The sequence below is a fragment of the Pelodiscus sinensis genome, chromosome 6, assembly GCF_049634645.1.
Source record: "Pelodiscus sinensis isolate JC-2024 chromosome 6, ASM4963464v1, whole genome shotgun sequence".
NCBI lineage: Eukaryota > Metazoa > Chordata > Testudines > Trionychidae > Pelodiscus > Pelodiscus sinensis.
The window spans coordinates 12,381,732-12,403,498 of record NC_134716.1 but is presented as its reverse complement, the minus strand read 5'-3'; positions in this window follow the sequence as shown (position 1 = coordinate 12,403,498).

Sequence of the window (21,767 nt, the reverse complement as noted above, 5' to 3'; positions counted from 1 at the left end):
GAGAGAATGATGTCTTCAGCTTTTAAATTAATGAACCAGCATCTGTTACGCAACAATTTGAATGGCAATCTCTTTTTTTGTGCATGCATTGGTGAGGAATTAGATAAATAAATCCTGTTCAGTGACGGCTTCTTTTCTATCAGGACTGCCAGACTCCAGCGTTTAGTCTTTTAAAGCAAACACAAAAGGAGAAATAGTCTAAATGGTGCACAAATCTCCATCTTTGCTATGAAATGTATCCATTGGAATGCTTCCAAATGTGTCAAACAATTTCCTTCCATTCCTCTTTACCAAACTCCTTGAAGTGGATCTGGATCACTTGTTTAAGTGCCAGGTTAGAAATTCCATGTCTATGGTTGAGACTGAGCTGTTGGTGGATGATCGACTCAAAACACTTCAGTTGTACCATCCTCTAGCAATGAATGGTGGAGATATGGACTGGAGAGAATTGTGGCTTTCAAAGAGGAGGCCACATGACCTTCCTTCGAGTTTAGCTGAAGACATCTGCCCTCACCTGACATACCATATGCTACTGAACCATCTGGCTTTGAGAGCAAATGCACATCAGCTAGAGAGGGAGGAATTACTTTAAATTTCAGTGATTTCTGTCTATAATTTTCAGTTTTATCCTGATATTAATCTTCCTGAATCCCCCTGATCTTAACCAAACAGGCATGCATTCAAATACCTCTCAAATTGCTTGAATTGCTAGTCTGTAACAATGACCCTGAGGCAAACGAAAACAAGTTATTTTGTTGCTTTCATTGTTTATCACACCAAAACTAAAGCTTCAGAAGTCTCTCATTCAAAATGGTGAACTTTTTATTTTCTCCCAGAAATCTATTAGTACAGGGAAATATTGAGGTGCTGAAACCCCACTATTAAAGAAACTAGATGGAGGTTGTCAGGCAGCTTTAATTCTAATGGTTTCTGACAGCTATGCTAAGGCACTACTTGTACAAGAGAACATGACAGTCATTTTGGCATCTCTCTTATAATGTGTGTTATTAATAGAGTTTCAGTTTATTGATTCCTCCAGCTAGATAACCATTGTTGAGTAGATGCATAATGCTGCTTGAGTTGAAATGTTGATAGCCCTGAGAATTACTGGACAGGTTATGACAAGCCAGAGGATATGGCAAAACAGGCCCTGCCTGATGTAACATAAATACAGTCAGTAGAGGCCAAAGCTGTCAAACGAGAAATATCAGATGATTAATTACTCTATTACTGTGTGTAAGCACAAAGGAAAGAGACAGAAAGTAAAAGAGAAAGGGGTAATAAAGAAATATAGAGGGAGGTAAACAGCACAAAGCCATTTACAGAATGTCTTCTACCTCTCTAAAAATCATACCTAGCACAAATCTATAAGATGAATTCAAAAAGATGTGTATTAAACTATTATTTTGAAGTCTGATAGACTAGGCACACACCTCAACTGTGGTAAATAGGTTTCACCTGCTGATGATCTGACCAGCTGTTAAACTGTTCTCTCTCAATGCCATGGGTATTGCCATTCCCAGACTCAGCAGCTCCACTAAAGACAACTATACTCCTTGACCTCTGATGATAGGACAAAAGGCACAATGATCTTAAATTGCAGCAAGGGAGATTTAGGTTGGACATTAGGTCTAACTTCCTAACTGCCAGGGTGGTTAAGCACTGGAATAAATTGCCTACGGTGGTTGTGGAATCTCCATCACTGGAGATTTTAAAAGCAGGTTGGATAGACATCTGTCAGGGATAATCTAGATGGTGTTTGGTCTTGACGTGATGCCAGGGAACTGGACTTGATCTCTCGAGGTCCCTTCCAGTTCTAGAATTCTATGCTTCTATGACATTTCAAAGATTAATGCCAAATCTGAACAATAACATCATCTGCACAAGTGTTCTGCCTTCTGGAGGACTATTTAAGAGTACTGTCCAGAGAATATCTGGGTGCAATAGGTTATACACCATTTGTTAGGCAACAACACAGGTAAAAATGGAACTGAAAGGAACAGAGACATCCAATTTTTATTGCTGATTGGCTCATGGAGGGTTAGATTCTGCCTATTTTACTGAAATAGTACATGACTCCTTGAGAAACTCAATGGATTCCAGTGAGACTACTAGCAGAGTAAGGTATCATTCAGTGTGAGTAAGGGAACATCAGATCCTGGCTAACTGAGTCCCTCACAACCACTAAACTATTGTATAGTGTCTCATCTTAGAGATCACCTTACCTACTGCGATAGCATCACCACCTCAGGTGAGACTTAGTGGCCATTTTGTGGCACCAACGCTACACAACAATGATTTGAACATGATTATAACAATCAAATTAATAGAAATTGGAAAGCTGTCCATGGGATGGGGCAGAACACTTCTCATCCGCTGTTTACTTTCCTGAAAACAGAATGAATTGATGAATAAGTATAAAGTTATCAAGCTGCAGGAGGTAGCCAAGTTAGTCTGGACAGGATAAACTAAAAAAACAACAAATAGTCTGGTAGCACTTTAAAGACTAACAAAACATGTAGATGGCTGTGCCCACAAATGTTCATGATACTATCTACATGTTTTGTTAGTCCTTTAAAGTGCTACCAGCCTATTTGTTGTTTTAGTTTATAAAGTTATCAGTTTGCCTCTAGATTAAGGCTAAATCTTTGGTTACATTAAAGACATTTTACTGAATGGGAAAGATTTCCAGTGACTTCCATGGGCATTGGCTCCGACCCCTGGATCACCAGTCAAATCAGCAATACAGTTAGCAGATGGAGGTGGAGTCCTGTTGCCTCAGTGAGGCTGATGGGAGTCATGAACTCCAACTTGGATACAAAGGAAGCTCTCTGGGAAGATATAGCCTAGACTGAACAATCCACAAGAAGAAAAGCAGCCATGTCTGGGAGAAGTTTTAGAGTGCTATTTCTGTCATGTTGGGATAAGCATGTTTGTAAATAAGGTAAAAGCTCAGGAATGGGAAAGCGTTCATTCTACACAACCTGAACCCACTATAAGCATCAAGCAGCTATAATCTATTTTACCCTCTGCAGTGTAGAAACCTGAAAATTCAGGATGACATTCAGTCTATGGCACCACATCCCAGTTCAACCTTACTTGACAACACAATATCAACTATTTCACATTTCTATAGTGCAAATCTTAATTAAACCTTTCCTATTGCAAACATTGTAAAATTAAAAACATTACTGCTAACCCAAGGAGGAGCTTGGGGTATATCTACACTAACCCCCTAGTTCGAACTAGGGAAGCTAATGTAGGTATTTGAAGTTGCAAGTGAAGCCCGGGATTTAAATATCTCGGGCTTTATTTGCATGTTCCTGTCCGGTCGCCATTTTGAAATTCCACTAACCCGAAGTAACTGCCTGCGGCTATACGCGGCAGTGAAACGGTAATTTGAACTAAGTCCTTAGTTCGAATTAACTGTTATTCCTCCTGGAATGAGGTGTAACAGTTAATTCGAACTAAAGACTTAGTTCGAATTACCGTTTCACTGCTGCCTGTAGCCGCGGGCAGTTACTTCGGGTTAGTGGAATTTCAAAATGGCGACCCGACGGGAACATGCAAATAAAGCCCGAGATATTTAAACCCCAGGCTTCATTTGCAACTTCGAATGCCTACATTAGCCTCCCTAGTTTGAACTAGGGGCCTAGTGTAGACATACGGTCATAGAGTAGCCTGTATATGTAATTTAATAACAGCTCACCTCTTTTTGCTTATAGTTCATTCAACAATAGTTTTTTTTTCAATATAGGGATAACAAACCACTTGCATTTGTTTAAGGATAGACCAGGTCTCCTGTCATTAGGGTTTTTTGGGGGAGGGATAAATTCATGCAGATTAGAATCATAAAATCCCAGGGCTGGAAGAGACCTCAGGAGGTCACTGAGTCCAACCCCCTGCCCAAAGCAGGACCAATCCAAACTAAATCAAACCAGCCAGGGCTTTGTCAAGCCAAGACTTAAAAACCTCTAGGGATGAGATTCCACCACCTCCCTAGGTATCCCATTCCAGTACTTTACCTTCCTAATGAAATAGTTTTCCCTAATATCCAGTTTAGACCTCCCCCACTGTAACTTGAGACCATTGCTCCTTGTTCTGCCATCCATCACTACTGAAAACAGCCTCTCTCCATCCTCTTTGGAACTTCCCTTCAGGAAGTTGAAGGCTGTGTTCATATGCAAATATTCTTGGAAAGTGAAGTTTTGGCCTGCAAATAAAATTCCACTATTCATGAATCAAATATTTAGGTCCTTTATCCTGCCACAGATGTTTCTGGGCAATCCTCAGAAAGCAAACAAGGTCAAGTTGTCAAATAAATAAATCAAATAATCATTTGCTGAGCTCTGTTCAGAAATCATGGTATTTTCCACTAAATTCATTAATATTAAAAATAACCTTTGCCCAAACAACTGTACCAACTGGCAATTTCATCAGACTGGAGAACTAATGCTACAGAAGTCATGTTTTTCAACTTCTACCACTTGTGCTCCCATCAAATCTGAAGCTTGTTATGAAGTTTTGTTCTGCTTGTTATGAATTCTCCAGATGTATTGTGCAGCTCATGGTAGGAAGAAAAGGTCAGCTCTGAGCCAAAAATTCAGCTGTGTAGTCTTCCATGGGGCTGGGTTGAGTGTCTGCCCCAGTCACTTGAAATGTATAAAACCAATTTGGGTATGTCTACACTACCCTCCTAATTCGAACTAGGAGGGTAATGTAGGCATACCGCACTTGCAAATGAAGCCCGGGATTTGAATTTCCCGGGCTACATTTCCATGAAGCCGGCCAGCGCCATTTTTAAATGCCGGCAGTTCGAACCCCTTGCCGCGCGGCTACACGCGGCACGGAGTAGCTAGTTCGGATTAGGCTTCCTAATCTGAATTAGCTGTACTCCTCATTCCATTAGGAAGCCTAATCCGAACTAGCTACTCCATGCCATGTGTAGCCACGCGGTATGGGGTTCGAACTGCTGGCATTTAAAAATGGCGTCGGCCGGCTTCATGCAAATGAAGCCCGGGAAATTCAAATCCCGGGCTTCATTTGCAAGTGCGGTATGCCTACATTACCCTCCTAGTTCAAATTAGGAGGGTAGTGTAGACATACCCTTTGTGAAAAAAAGGTTACTGAACCTAGTAGGAGCACACTTGCTGGTTGAATAAACAATAAGTCCTAAGATGGTCTTGCGTGGCTCTCAGTACAGATGGAAAAATAAGAATTAAAAAATGGCTGTTGTTTTTTCAGTTCCCTGCCATTCTAAGATTTTTAGTTTTCAGTGAGCCTTGCCTCTGTGGGCATCCTTCACGGCTCTATAAGTGCCCTGTCCATGGACTATCTGACAAGTGCTAAACCGACTCGTCATAAAATATGCAGTCTTGTATTCAAGAATCAAAGTGATTTGTTCATTCACTCCTGTTTCACCCTTGTAGCCTTTGGGATACATTGTACACTGGGCTTACATGTTTAGGAATACTGATCTCATGCTGTTGCATATCCAAGCATAAATGTCATTGTAACCTTTGTGGGAACAGATATCTCAGATTAGAGAGGATCTTAGGCTATAATACCTTTCCATAGTGAGCTGAAACCTTAGTTTAGCTTCAAAAGCTTTCTTCTAAACTTCATTTTCTACCTCCACCATGTGATGATATAGGCTTATAGTTTGAAAACCCTCTTGCTAACAGTTCCTTATTTATTTTAATTGATTTATCTCAAATGGAAAGTCAGGCATTCCCCAAGATTTAATTCACTGTATAATTAGAACGAATAAAATAGAAGTGCAGTATATTCTTTCAGAAAAACTATCCAGTAAGTCTACTTCTAAGTAGCTAACAGTATCTGATCCCAATCTGGCATTCTTTGCACATCTAAAATTTCTGGAAATCTGAATAGTTCCAGTAAAGTCTATAGAGTCAATCAGATTTGCATAAATTGAGGGTCTGTCCCAATTGGATATTTTGAATGTTCAAGGGCTTGTATGAATGGGCCTTCATAAAATGTGCCATGCTGGACCTAGGGTACTGAGGTACCTAACAACACTAGGCACCTCTGTAAGTCCACAATCTGGCTCTTCATGATGGTATTAAAATACTAAACTAATTTCTGCACGCTTTATAGGCTTGATTCTCATTTACACTCAGATTCCTTCTCACTGCTATAAATAAGAATCAGGTGCTATGTTGAAATCAATATGTCAAACAAACCAAAAAAAATGTTTCTTTCCAAAAAAAAAAATTCTATGTAGCAATCCTGAAAACAGCTTCCATAGCTTTGACTAAGGTGGAAATGTGTAGAGTGTTTATAAATATGCAAGGCTCAAAATGAAGTTATTGCTTCTCCTGTTTAGAGACTGGAGCCCAGTTTCAAACAAAATTGAAAAGATTGCGATTTGTCATTTCATTAGTCCCTGTGCCCTTGCAGTTACTAACATCAGTTGCCTTTACAGATTTCTCTTGTTCACCTCTTTTTAAGCATGAACTCTATGTGAAGATGAGTTGTGAGACTACCAAAGACCTGTCTGCAGCAACCGGGAATAACTTCTTATTGCCACTTAAAGTTCTGCTGATTATTCATGACATTCCTCGAAACAGGCAATTTTGTCAATATAAAAGGCATAGATTTTTTTCTACTATGCCCAGTCAGTCCCTAGTCTCTTTTCCTGTCATTGGAGGTGTACCAAGTAGCTCAAGATGCACAAAACACCCTTTGATAGGACAAATTGCCCAGAAAAGGGGCACTAAAAGCTGGATCTGAAGGGAGTGAGACATCTAAATACTGAGTTCTTAAAGCCTCTTATTTGTTTTATCCTTGCTTATACACAGTCTGGACTATCTCTGTTTCACTTCTGTGTACAACTGAAATAAATCCAACCAGGGACTGATTAGAAAACAAAAGGAAATTTATTTTTCTTTTGGCATATGTTTCATAGGTTCTTCCCTGCTTTCACTGGGCTAAATTATGCCTTCAAATAAAGCTCTGAACAAAGGGTTCCTCACAAGCTACAATGCCCCATAAGAAGACAAACAAGACACTGTGACTCAGTGACACTACATGGATCACAATTCCTCTGGTTCTTCCTTTCTCAAGGTGGTTACATATGGGTGAGTACTGACTTATACAGCTGCTTCAAGTGTGAATGCCAGCTGAAAGGGGATAAAACTAAGGCTCCTTCCATTCTCCACCACCTACTGCAGAGAACAAGTTAACAGATGTATAGGTATGATTATTCCTGCATCCACTGACCCAAGAGCCAGGTAGATCACATGGGGGAATAAGGAGGTTAAAAATATACCCAACTGTGTATAGATGACATCTTCACCAAGCAAAATATAACGTGTGAGAAAATGCCTATCCTTTTAATTTTGTGGACAACTCATCTCTTTCATCCTATATTTTGTGCTTCAATAAAAATAAATAATTCCATTTCATGAGTACTGCTAGTTTTCAAGGCAAACATTTATGATAAAAGATTCAAAAACATTAAAATGAATTATGAGTCTACATGTCATTTTCAAATTTGTCCTGGTTTATACCAGAATTAGGTTGATACAAGCCTATGTCATATCATGTATACTAGAATTAGGTTGATACAGCCTATGTCATGTCATGTAAGTGTCTATACTCAAAATTTTAATTTCACCAATATAAATCACCCCCAATTTAATACCTCTACCTCCATGAGAGGTATAGAGTAAATGTTGCTGTAGTTAGGTCCATGCAGAGTAAATATAGGTTGTAGTGCTTACATTAACTGTTGCTGGCTTTCAGAAACTATCCCACAATGCCCAGCACTGACATTTCAATTGGTGCAAGTGCTCCTGGTCAGGATGTGCAGTACCAGCAGAAGGAGCAAAACACTGACATGCTCAAGCAATAGAACCAGACTGGTGTAAGTTAGGCCCTAACTCACTTCTTCAGATGGGACATAGGCCCATAAGAACCAGGTGCCTAGAGATGCAGACAAGTACAAAGTGAGATTTTTTTTCAAAAGCACCTAGGCAGGAGAAACCACATTAGGTCCTTTAAAAATCTGGCCATCAATCAATTATTTGCTTTTGAAAAAGTTACCTTTTGTCCCTATCTTGTGCACTGTGAAAAGAACAAAAATTAAAATGCCAATGCAAGTGAAACAGGAAGTTACACAGATTAAATACCCAGGAGACTGTAGGTTAAATATTGCTGCTGTTATTTTTTATTTGTATTACATTGATGCTTTTAAGCCCCAGTTTGAACTATAACACTGCTATCCAAACACATGTCAGGTCTTCACGCCGGGGAAGATCGACCCTGCCACGATCAATTTTCCAGAGTTAAATTTAGCGGGCCTAGTAAAGATCCACTTGATCAAACTCAGAGGGTGCCACCATTCGTGTGCTCCTGCAAGGAATAAGAGAAGCTAATTGTAGCAGCTGGGGGGAGTGCTGTGGAGATGGTATGGTGACTCCAGCTATGTAATTAACGTAGTTGGAGTTGCATATCTTAATTCAACCTTCTGTTTTAGTGTAGACCTGGCCTAAGAGAATGCCCATCCTAAATCACTAGTTTTCATCCAGTGGTGTATTTACCTCTAAATGTGTACAGAGATCTTTTAGGGGATGCATCACCTTATTTAGATATTTGCTTGGTTTTACAACAGTCTACATAAAAAGCACTAACAAAATCACTGCAAACTGAAATTTCATACTATGACTTTAGTCACTGCTCTATATACAATTCACTAAGATGTAACTACAATATTTATATTCTAATTTTGATTGATTTTTGTAATTATATGATAAAGGTGAGAAAGTCACCAATTTTTCAGTAATTGTATGCTGTTATGCTTTTTTGTAGTTTTATGTCAAGTGAGGTACAATTTGGGGATATGAAAGACAATTCAGACTCCAGAAATGGGTACAATAGTTTAGAAAGGTAAACAGAAGCTGTCCTAAAGGGCATGCAATTTAAATAGACAAGATGGAGAAAGAATTGGGAAAAGGCAGTATTATGGCACGGAACACAGAACTCCTGACCAGTGCCTTAACCATGTATCTATTCTTGCTCTCTTATTGCAAAATGGAAAGCATGGCTATAGCTGAAACAGACACGCCCAATGTAATATTCTTCCAACAGTGCTAGTTCACTGTGCAGGGGGCCAATGATGCTTTAACTTACAGGGTGTAAAACTGAAGAGAAGGAGAGAAGAATATGATCCAATGTGTGCAAGTGGTCACTGGATGGTGACACCTGGAACACAAATACTGGGGAGGGAAGCAGCTCTCTGAACGCCTCATCAGCTGACACAAGCAGTAAAACCATATTTTGTTCCTAAGCGTAAAAACAATTTCAAAGGGTATTTTGTAAGGAAATGTAGGCAGTTTATTCTAAAAATATTCCTTCGTAGGTGCGAGATTTCCCTTCCCTCCCCTCTACCCCCAAGAGATGAAAATTAAATCATCAAATGATATGCAAAGCCCTAACTCCATTTCATCTATGCGAATAATCATGCTCCATTCATCCAGGCATTTAAAAAGTCATTGACAAAATTATACAGTCCATTATAAAACCAGACACCAGGTGTCTATTTCGTTTCACTTTCATGGAAGTCGCAATGAAATGTCAAGTTACAGATGAAGAGAATCCATTTGTCGTGAGCACATTTCAGATAGTAAAAAACAATAGGTTGTTTGAAACCTGAAAAAGTTTAGCTACTGATACTCTTACTTCAGAGGATCAATACATTGATCCTCTGACTTCAGGGTCACTTCCTCCTCCCTAGCACACACATCCTCTCTATTCTGTATACAGATGATAATCAGCTAAATGCCCAGCACTGTAGTATGTGAGAAGTGCATAGGTTTAAAAAACAGTGTTGTGCCCTGGAGACAATCAATTCACTCTCCCCACATACAGACTTGAATAACTGGATGGTGCCCTACTTCCTTTTCTTTCTTTAGCAGTTTTTTTGGGGAATGCTTTAATTGGAAAAAGGATGGACGGGGATGTGTTCCAGAACCTTCTCTCAGTGTGGAGAAGTCTGAATCCTTCACTCTTACATTTTAACTGGGGTCTGTTCAACTATGGGAATAATCATGCTCCATTCATTCAGGCTACCTCTTAGCATCCATTGGGCCTGCTTTACACTAGATTGCTGCATTTGCACTAGTTGGGATTTTCACAGGGTGCATTTTCATTCCTAGATAAATGTTGGTGCAGAAATAGCACATGCAACTCTAAAATGTAGATGTGCCTCTGGTAAGACCGGCTGAAGTTTTTTTTCTAGCTGCAAATGGGTGGGGGGCCAACTGTGCAGTTGTGACATCTAAATTCATGGAGTAGTCCAATAGGACCCTCTTGCTTGCTCTTCTCTTGCTCTGAGGTTAGAATGAAAACCTTTACCCTTTCTAGGTTCACCTTACTCCTCTCTGTGTGCATAGCTAGCTTCTGAGACCAATGAGTTGGGGGATGAAGAACAATGAAACACCAGTTGCTCCCCCTGCCCACCCTAGTTCATTTGTTTGCAGTGGGCAGTATCAGATGAGTAGCTCATGGTCTGTCCACATGACTGGAGTCACAATGGATATGTCTACACTACAGAGTTAGTTCGAACTAACGGACGTTAGTTTGAACTAACTTTCATAGGCGCTACACTAGCGCTCCGTTAGTTCGAACTTAATTCGAACTAGCGGAGCACTTAGTTCGAACTAGGTAATCCTCATTTTACGAGGATTAAGCCTAGTTCGAACTAGCTAGTTCGAATTAAGGGCTGTGTAGACCCTTAATTCGAACTAGTGGGAGGCTAGCCCTCCCCAGGTTTCCCTGGTGGCCACTCTGGCCAACACCAGGGAAACTCGTCTGCCCCCCTCCCGGCCCCGGACCCCTTAAAGGGGCACGGGCTGGCTACGGTGCCCGTGCCAGGTGCAAGCCTGCCAGCACCCAGCCAGCAGACCCTGCACCTGGCACGGATCGAGCCACCCACCCGATGCCCCCAGCCCTCCCCCTCTTCCTGGGACCAGGCTGGCGGCTCCCGGGAGCTTGCCTGGGACCGCAAGAGGCGGGCACCCGCCTGGGCTAGTGCGGACATTGTGGACTTCGTCCACGATCTCCACACTAGGTACAGGAAAGTGGCCATCTAGGGCAGGAGAGCTGCCAGCCTGGCCACCCAGGAGCAGGTGTGCATGAAAATCAAGGGGGTCCACTGAGACCCCCGACCTGAGCCCTGAGCTTACAATGGCCATCCTGGGTCAGACCAAAGGTCCATCTAGCCCAGTAGCCTGTCTGCCGACAGCGGCCAACCCTAGGGACCTTGGAGGGGATGGACCGAAGACAGTGACCAAGCCATTTGTCTCGTGCCATCCCTCTCCAGCCTTCCGCAAACCTTGGGCAGGGACACCACTCCTACCCCCTGGCTAATAGCACTCCATGGACCCAACCTACATGACTTGATCTCACGTCCCTTTAAACTCTGTTCCAGTTCTAGCCTTCACAGCCTCCTGCAGCAAGGAGTTCCACAGGTTGACTCTTTGCTTTGTGAAGAACAACTTTCTGTTACTAGTTTGAAGCCTGCTACCCATTCCTTTCCTTTGGTGTCCTCTAGTCCTTCTTTATGGGAACTAATGAAGAACTTTTCTTGATGCACCCTCTCCACCCAACTCCTGCTTTTAGAGACCTCTATCCTGTCCCCCCTCCATCTCCTCTTTTCTAAGCTGAAAAGTCCCAGTCTCTTTAGCCTCTCTTCATATGGGACCTGTTCCCAACCCCTGATCATTGTAGTTGCCCTCCCCTCTCCCACCCTCTCTCTTTCCCTCTCCCACCTCCTTTTCCCAGTCTCCACCAGTTTTGTTCAATAAAGACAGATTCCATTTTTGACCACAATTGTCCTTTATTTTGTACATCAAGAAAAGGGGCTAGGGAAGGGTAAGTGGAAGGAGGTGAGGGAGGAATGGGGTACAAGCCCCCGACGGGGAGGACTGGGCTGGCTCTGCGGGCTTCTGGGGGTGGAAGCTCTTCTGCAGCCCCCCAATTGCCCCCTCTCCCCAGATGGCAGCCTGCGGCAAGTGCAGCCGGGATGATGGCTGAGTGCTGTGATGTGCCCAGTGTGGGCACTCAGGGCACTCCAAGCCAGGACTGCTTTGCATGCGGGGAACCCTGAGAACTGTCTGTCCGGGGTGGGGGTCGGGACCCTTTAAGCACAGCCCTCGGCTAGCCTGAGAAAGCATCTCCACGCTCTAAGTCCTCCTCTGATGCCCTGCCGGCACTGCTTCCGGCCATCCTTAAGCCTGGTTCAGGGTCCACTTAATGTGGACATGCTAGTTCGAATTAGCAAAACGCTAATTCGAACTAGTTTTTAGTTCTAGACGCGTTAGTTCGAATTAGCTTAGTTCGAATTAACTAATTCAAACTAAGTTAGTTCTAATTAGCGCTGTAGTGTAGACATACCCAATATGAGCATAGCTGAGTATCAAAGTAAAATAGGCATGGCTTACTGTCCCGCTCAGCTAAAGAAGGGCCGTGACAAACTAGCCCTCTATGAAAATATCCTAGGGAAGAATGTCAGCAGCGACGCTCATAACTAAATACTTGCCATGTGCATCGGGGAGCACGTGAATTTAGTTTAAAAGTTTCTGCTGATTTCTGCACCAATATCTTTTTTTTTCATTCAAATGATATGAAAATCAAGTGGAAATGTGTCTGGTTGTATTATGCAAGATGCTGTCATTCTTTGCAAGAATACAAGGGATAGAGCTGTCCAGATTGCTACAGTAAACCTAAGCTAAAGCTTCACAAATCATTTGAAAATTATCTTTTCCTCCCTTGTCTGCAGAAGAAAATCTTGAAACTTGGGTTGAAGTTGAAGACCACAAGACCATTGGCATTATTACATATAGGCATCTTTTTTATATGTAAGTTAATTTTTAACATGTAAATTAATATTAGTGCTGAGTACAATCTATGACCCTGGAGACTATCCTCACAAGGGTGGCAGAAGTGTTCCCCCTGCATACCTCTTCATCCTATCCTACCAAGATGGCAAATACTGCCTGGAGGATCAGGAACCAAAAGATCAGATTCCATCCATGCCCACTCAAACTCTAGTCTTGCTACTAAATTGCCAGGAATAGGGCACAGAGGCTGGGTTTTTCGTGACAAAGATTCCTCACAGTTTCTAAATCTATTGAGAGCACGTGTCATTTTGCATAGGTTACTGAACTGAATTAGTATTCTTAAATAATGACTTTGTGCCTCTTTCACGTGATTTCTACCAAAATCAGGATATTAAATGTACGGCAACTATTATCAGTCCTCAGACTACATTCCTTTGCCCCATTCCCACTGAAGGAGAGTTTTCTCTCTTTGGATGCAGAACTGTAGAACTAACCAATTTTTGGTTCATCGATAAAATTGAAAGAATCCCCACCCAAATGATTTTTTCCAAGTTTATACCAAACTGAACCAATGTTTTTTTCAACTTTTTTAGGTGAAACAATATGTTTCATTTTGTTTAAGGATTTTTTCCCCGATATAATTGAGGTAAAATTCAAAACAAAAATGGTTTTTAAATTGAAAACTTGCAATGTTCCATTCAAAAAAAGTTGAAACAAAACACAAGTTCTTTAGATTTTGTTGTTCTTTTTTTTTCAACTGGAAACAATTAATTGACTTTGAAAGGAACCTGCAATATGTTTTAGTTGCCCCAAATGTTCATTTTTGGAGAATAAAAAATGTCTAAGAAATTTAAGGATTTTAGTGATAAAGTCCACACAAGGTGATTGGTTAACTTTAAGTTATAGCAGTATTAAAAGGAAATATGACATCTGCAGATGTTTTCTAAAAAACAAAATGAAGTTTTATTTCATGGTCTTATTGGAGCATTTCACAAAATCATTTGGTTTACAGGAGTGGAGATAAGAGAAAGTGAATTTTATATCAACCACTTTTCAAACTTATGCTAAGGAGGTAGGTTAGAAGATGAACGGTGTTTTTATTTTTTAGAGCAGATGAAAACTGCAAGTTCTGCAGAGGTTAAGTAAATTGGAAGAAGAAAAAAATTATTGTGTCAGTCAGAGGTATTAAAATATTTATCACAGTGAAAGGTACCATGAAATTTCTCATGATAAAAAATATTAACAGTGAAGTAGGTAAAGTAGCATTAACTCTAATCAAGTGCCCCAACACCTCGGAGTGACTTACTATACAACTATGCATTTAAAGATGAATTGATGGTGGTTTGTTGCCAAGGACTTCCATGTGAAATTTTGTCATCCTTTTACTAAAATCAGGTAGTGGTCTGCTTAATCCCTGTGTGCCTCACCCAAGGAATAATATCGTTGACATTCACTGAGTGGAATTCCTCCAGTGATTTCTCTGGAAGTACACATAAATAAACCAAATGGCTTTTGTCACCGAAATCTCTTAGTCTCAATCCTGCTTTGCATGAGTGCATACTTGTAAACCTGGTGCCCCAGGAAGTCAATGGGACTTCATGAAGGACAAAGATCTGTACATGTAGACAGCATTCTGGGACTGGAGCTTTAGTCATTCTATTGGCTCTCTGAATGAAATTCACTCTAGTGCAGAAGGCTACCCTAGACCTTAGTACCATTTATCCCATTCAAGATCGGAGGAAATGGTACTAGTCTGTCTGATGGGTTTTGCATGGAAATAGGGAGGGAAAGGAATTCTATGCTATATGAGTAAAAGTAATTAAAATCATTAGCTATTTATTTTTTAATAAGTAAATACACAACAAATATGTGTTTATAAAAATAATGAATATGAAAATCAGGCTATTTACTGCCTCAAGAGCCTTTCACACCCTGCAAAAAAAGGATAATTTAGTCTCGGTTTATTTTCAAAGTATTTAACCTTGGACATTTCACATAAGTCTCCACTTTTCTCTTCATGTTATTATCTGCAGTAATGTGCAAATGTTCAACCAATAAAAATTATTCAAAAACAAAGTTTGTTTGTCTCTGGATCAGCAGAGCTCCGAAATGTCTAAATGCCCAGAGAATATCTAAAGCTTTTGAGGTAAAACAGTATGGTCTCTTACAGCAACACTTGTGGTTCAGTGCTGTCACTCTGTTAACAACAGACTAAATGTATATTTTCTCTTATTTAGTTAGAGCTGGGTGAATTTGTCTAATTTCATATTCCAGCCTCAGTAGCATAGGCACAATGAAATTTTACAAAAATTCTAAAATCCATTTTTATACCAAAATGTGCATGAAAGAGAAAAATCAAAATGTGCTCTTTTAGGGGGAAAAAAAAAGCTAGAGGAGGAGATAATGCTCCCATGTTACACAGATTTCTGTGTTCTGTTCCTGCCTCTGATGTTTACTGTCCTTAATACTGCCTGGCACTTCACAATATTTTGTTGGTAGGTAAATAGCATTTTACACATACTTCAAAAATTACACATACTGAGGCTCAGAGCAGTTTAGTTACATGACAATGAAAATATCCAGCAAATCAGGGTCAGAAGCAGGTCGGCACATATGTAGTGAACATTTCATTTTAAAGCTGCCCAAGAGGGTTTCAAATTGCTCCAAATTGCAAATGCAACTGTTTTTTGGTGCAAGGTTAGGGCACTGTTTCTTGGGGCAGTGCAGATTTGTAGGTGATGGACTATAATAAACAGAAAATGTGACAAACTGGTGATAAGCATGCTACTATGATCATATGCTTTAGTTGTATCCTGTCTGCATTGTGATGTGTGCCATTCAGTGTTCAGGTTCACATTAATGCTTGTGGGGCAGTGATGTGACATATGTTTGCCCTGGGTGAACATGTTGGCTGTCAAGATGGACATGATCTACGTTCCTTGTTGTGCTTCTTGACATGGTGGATAACCTATATGTTACATTTCCTACATCATTATCAAAAAGACCAGATGACAAAACAAAGAAATGATTCATAATTTTTACAAATTTTATCTCTATTTTTTGCCATAAATTTTAACCTAGCTTTCATATGAGTGAGTGCAATTCACCCTTGTGCTTCTATCCCAAAAGAGTCACAGTTAAGTTCTCTTTGGAAGGCTTCCATGAAACTTACACTGTGAAAAAGCTTCCCACTGCCCCCTCTGAACTGGGTGAAATTTTACTCAATCTAGAATAGAGTATTGACTAAAGGAAAACACACTGGACAACAGATGTTTGTCTACCTGATTCTATTTTCACGTAAGCCTGTTTACAACCCCAAAGCCATGACTTAAAAATTAAAAATCTAATGCTCTTCTTCCATTATGTTGCTATGATAGTATCACTCCAGAATTTGACATTTCTGCATGTACCCCTGAATTTGATAATACTGCAGTCAGCAATTTTGCAGTCAGCTATCACCAGCTGAAAAGCACATATCACATAACTAGGAAAATCTGAGGCTCTGAAAAGCATAGCCAAATGACTGCATGTTTGCAGGTTTTTTGTTGGCATGGAAAGTTGGGACAATAGGGACAGGTTCTATGAAACTAGAAGGAATATTTGGGCAATGACCTTGCTTTCAGGTGCCTCTGATACATAGGTTTTATTGTTATGACTAGAAATGCTTTGCTGAAGAAGAGAATAAATAATTGTTACTGACTGGTCCTAGGGAAATGATTAGGTCATTAGAGCACTCAGAGAGAAAAAAAAATAGAGGGTGCTTTGCACTTAATGACATCCAAGCTCCCCTCCTCTCCACCATTCCTGTGCACTGGTGGCCCCCAACTGATTAACTCATCCCCCTCCCACCAGGCATCTCCTAAATGCTGTGGATCAACTGTTTTGTGGTGTGCAAGAGGCACGGGGATGGTGGGCAAAGAGCAGGGATGGGATGCAGTTGGGGTGGGGGTGGAAAGGAGAAAAGAGGTGCGGTGGGGGTGGATTGGAGGGTGGGAATGTTGACGTGCCCTGTAAGTTAGTATAGCAATGATCTTAGTTTATTATCATATACATCAGAGTTCATCACCATCACACACTCTGGTCAAACCGTCTTTCCAAAAGCTGGAGTTAGCTCAGGTTTCTGTGGTCAGCTGATGTCAGTATGGACAAAATTCCCCCTACACTCTACATCCGGTTCCCTAAAACTTAGGAGCTGCTGTTGGGACAGTTCTGTGTGACAATATTCATAGGCCTCAATCCTCTCGCTTAATTGCTGACGACAATGTTTTACCTGTTACAAATTCCTTGCATTACTGTTGTAGAATGTAACAAAGCTAAACTAGCTCTTTGGGGTACTAACTTGATACTTATAAATGGGGGTGATATAATGGGGTTTCCTGAGGTATCAGGGGACTGAGTTCAATGACCTGGATGTCCCTTTCAGTTCAGTGTCTTCTGTTCCTTTTTATTCAATATGTATATAGCAGTAGCTCGCAGAGGCCCCAGTGCGGGATCAGGGCTCTATTATGTTAAACAGTGGACTCGCATAGAACAACAAGACAGTTCAGATCTCAAAGAGCTTGTGATCTCATTAAATTGTGTAGTTTTGTCTCCTTTCCCTCCCTCCCCCGCCCCAGTGGACTTTTGCCAACCCTAAGCAAAGCAAACTAACCAAAAAATGAATGTGAGGATCAAAAAACAAAAAGTAACAAATTCAACACAACTTCCCAGACTATAATCCTGCCCCAAGACATCAAGATATTGTCACATTTAATATGCAGCACACCACGTTTTTGAGAAATATGTAGTGTTTAGTGGATGATTTTTTTATCGTTGAAAACATCAGGGTGTTTGAATTAAATTCTCAAAGTCTTTTCCTTGTCAGAGAAGCCCATTGTGTCTATCACAGACTTGCCGAAGCAGCTGACATGTTATTTAGGCTGAGAGTGCCTCTGAGCAGTGCAAGATGACAAACCCATTGGTGCCAGTTAATCTAAATTGTTTTCTGGTTGATGAACGTCAAGATGGCAATAGGGTTAATTTATAATCATGATCAAACAGGCCAAGTAGGATTTTTTTTATTCTTTTATACAGAATATGAGTATTTCGCTTTTGGTGAAAGATTCCATCCCTAAGGAAATAAAGTGCTTCAGGGAGCTAGTTGAATGATATTTTTAAATCCTGTAAAAAACAAAGTGTCTGCTCCAGCACTGCCAGTGCAGCAGAGACAAGACAGTGCTTCAGCCTCTTAATCTGTGCCTCAGGGGACCTGCTTACATGGATCTCTGGAGAGGTAAGGGCTCAAGACCTTGGAACATATGACAACAAATTAGAAATTTAGCCTTTGGAGAGAAAAGGATTGTTAGTATGGTGTGGCTGTGCCCTTTTTATTGGGAAGCCCATGGGATAGAGGCGAAGACTGCTGCTTAGCTGCCCTCAGATTACAAAGGGAACTAGCGCGGTACACAATAAAAGCTGCAAAGTAGGCAGTAGAGGAAGATAGCAATTGTTGAGAATGCTTGTAAGCCAAGCAAAACCGGGACAGAGAAGGAGTAGGTAGCATGACAGGGTTTGACACAGGACATTAAAGAATGTGACATTTGCATTAAAATATGTATACTAATGCAACATCCTGATTAGCTCTAGCTGGACTTGTAAGGCTCAATGAAGCCCTGTTCTCCAAAACATTACACAAAATGTAACATGTATGTTTAACCTCCTCAATGAATATTCAGAGAAATACCCATCTACACTATGTCACCCAGGCCATCCTGAGACACACCGTCACTCCTACAGAAATGTAAGATTCTTTGACCACCTCCCTTTCAGTTCCCCACTGCTCCCCATTTTTTTCCTTCTGCTACCCCAGTGAGTTCCTTGCTTGTGGTTTTTCCTCCCCTCAAAGGGTTTTTTTTATTTCTCTTCAGCATTTTGCAAACCCAACTGTAGCACCTCTAACATCAAGGCTATGTCTAGACTGCATTCCTCTGTCGACAGAGGGATGCAAATCAAGCACATCGAAATTGCTAATGAAGCAGGGATTTAAATATCCCACGCTTCATTAGCAAAAACATGTCCGCCACTTTTTTCCGAAATGGAGTTTTTAGAAAAAAATGGCAGTCTAGACACGGATCTGTCGAAAATAAAGCCTTTTTCAACAGATCCAGTATTCCTCAAAAAATGAGGTTTACAGGATCTGTGTGGAAAAAGGGCTTTATTTTTGACAGATCCACATCTAGACTGCCTTTTTTTCGAAAAAACTCTGTTTAGAAAAAAAGTGGCGGCCATGTTTATGCTAATGAGGCGTGGGATATTTAAATCCCTGCTTCATTAGCAATTTCTATGTGCCTAATCTACATCTCTCTGTCGATAGAGAAGTGTAGTCTAGACATACCCCAAAAGTGATGTTAACCACAAAGGAGATAGGTATGAGCATGAAATCTTTGAGGATATATGTGAGCTGCAGATGGCTTTGCACTGCACACTGATTAGCAGAAATAGCTGTTCTGCAAGCAAATAGTCCACTGGTATAGAACAGATAGCTGGGCCTGGCCCACTGGGGCCCACTGAAGTGAATCGGTAAATTCCCAGTGATTGAGTGGGCTTTGGATTAGACCTTTTGTGACAATGCTGGCATCCCCTGAGATGTGGCACTTTACCACACACCTTCTTTGCCTATGCATAAGTTCTCCCCTGTATGTTGCTTATTAAAATTGGGACAGAAACATCCCTAAAATTGTAACAAAATGAAGAGTGATGGATTAACTCATTGATTTACCTCATAACATGTGATGATTCAGATTGGCAGGTTGCAGTGCATATTTTGCATTTACTGCACTTCCCAGGCATTGCTAATGTGACTCAACCTAGTGTGATTGGGTTTGCAAACCCCACATTATGGCAAAAGCAAGGGAAGAGCTGGAACAGTACTAGGGCCAAAAAGCTCCAGCACTCAGGCACTCTGAGTATGTTCCTGGGCAAAGGATGAACATAAAAAGAGCTCTAGGAGAGAAGCCATTTTTCTGGGGGAGCACAAATCCTGCAAGAGTAGGGAAAGAAACTCTTAGGCTACGTCTAGACTCCATCCCTCTGTCGGCAGAGGGATGTAAATGAAGCGCTTTGAAAGTGCAAATGAAGCCGGGATGTTCTCAGCTTTTCCACTTGCTTGCCTACCTCGTCGAGGGACAGCAAAGCATTTTTCTCTCCGCCTGCCTGTGTCAGTGCCAGTGTGCCCCACCGCATCTGTCGTCTGGACACCAGCAGTGACTGGTGGGACAGCATCGTCCTGGAGCGCTGGGAAGACCAACAGTGGACCCAGAACTTCAGGATGAGGAGGGACACCTTCCTGGAGCTCTGCGAGTGGCTCGCCCCTGCCCTGCGCAGAAGGGACACTCGCATTAGGCCCGCCATCCCCCTCCAGAAGCGGGTGGCCATCGCCCTGTGCAATCTCTCCACACTGGACAGCTACCGATCCGTCGGGAACCAGTTCGGCGTGGGGAGATCCACCGTTGGAGCAGTGTTCATGCAGGTATGGCATCCACCGGACACTAGGCCGGGGAGGGGGGAGCTGCAAGGAGGGGATGTGCTGCCCTATGAAAAACGTGGGGGGAGGAGGTGAAAGTGCTCCGCACCAGAGGGTTCGGTCTGTCCTGGCTGTACTACACGCCGCCCGCGGGGGTTGCTTCTGGGAGTGGGGTGTAGGGCAGTGCCAGGGAACGAACACTCCCAGCCAACTGGGTGCCCCAGTGATTCATGGTTTGCTGTGTCCCTCTGCAGGTGGTCAAGGCCATCAACCGGCTGCTGCTCCGCAGGGTGGTCCGCCTCGCCGACCCAGACGCCGTCATCTGGGGGTTCGGTGCCCTCAGCTTCCCCAACTGCGGGGGGGCCATCGATGAGACGCACATCCCCATCCATGCCCCGGAATACCAGGCCTCCCAGTACATCAACAGGAAGGGGTACTTCTCTGTGCTTCTGCCAGCTGTGTGTGACCACCGGGGCCAGTTCATGGACATTAATGTGGGCTGGTCCGGCAAGGCACATGATGCCAGGGTGTTCCGCAACTCCTCCGTGTGCCAGAGGCTGCATGCCGGGACCTTCTTTCCCGACCCCCTTTGCAAGGTGAGGTCGGCATGTGGGGAACGGTCCAGGGCCCCTGCATGACACCCAGCTGCTGCTCCATGCTGGGCAAAGCCCAGGCGCATGGTTCCTGGGCTCCATCTCCCCCCATGCCCGCCATACACATAAGGGGAGCATGATGGCTCTCACATGTGGAGTCATCCCCAGCCTCGGATGACACAGCCGATGTGCTCTGTGGGGTGCCTTGGGGGTCCTGGGTAGGCTCCCTGCAGACTCCTGGCTCTCAGCATCCTCCTCCTCCGTGTCCAAGACGGGTCCCTCTTCCCCGGTGCAACAGGAAGGTGGGGAGTGTCTTTCTCCATGTCAGTGAGAGTGGGGGAGGGGGTCTTCTCACTTGTGTATGGCTCCCGACTGATTTTTCTGTGGGTCAGTGACCCCGACTCAAAAAAGGTTCCCACTTCTGTACTATACACTAATTTAAATAATTTCCCCCAAACTCATCAGTTTTCAGCGCCCTCCCCAATGACTCCACTTTGGTTGAGGTGCAAGCCATACCTTCTCTATATGCTTTTGCTTCTCTGAGAAGTTCTCCTGTGTCCAATAAATTTAAATACCTCCTCTCTATGCCTAAGGGTTATTCAAGGATGAAATAAGTAATTTTGCAGAGTTATTGCAGTTGTGATATGCCCCATTTACTACAGAATACTAGTTGTAAATTCTAGTATTTGGTATCATAAATGCTGACAGCTTGAAGAGTCTATGGCAACATTCTCAAATGAAGTGCAGGACTGAGGAACTAATATCAACTTATTCCTATTTATTGCCCAGGGTAGGATTTAGAGTGAAAAG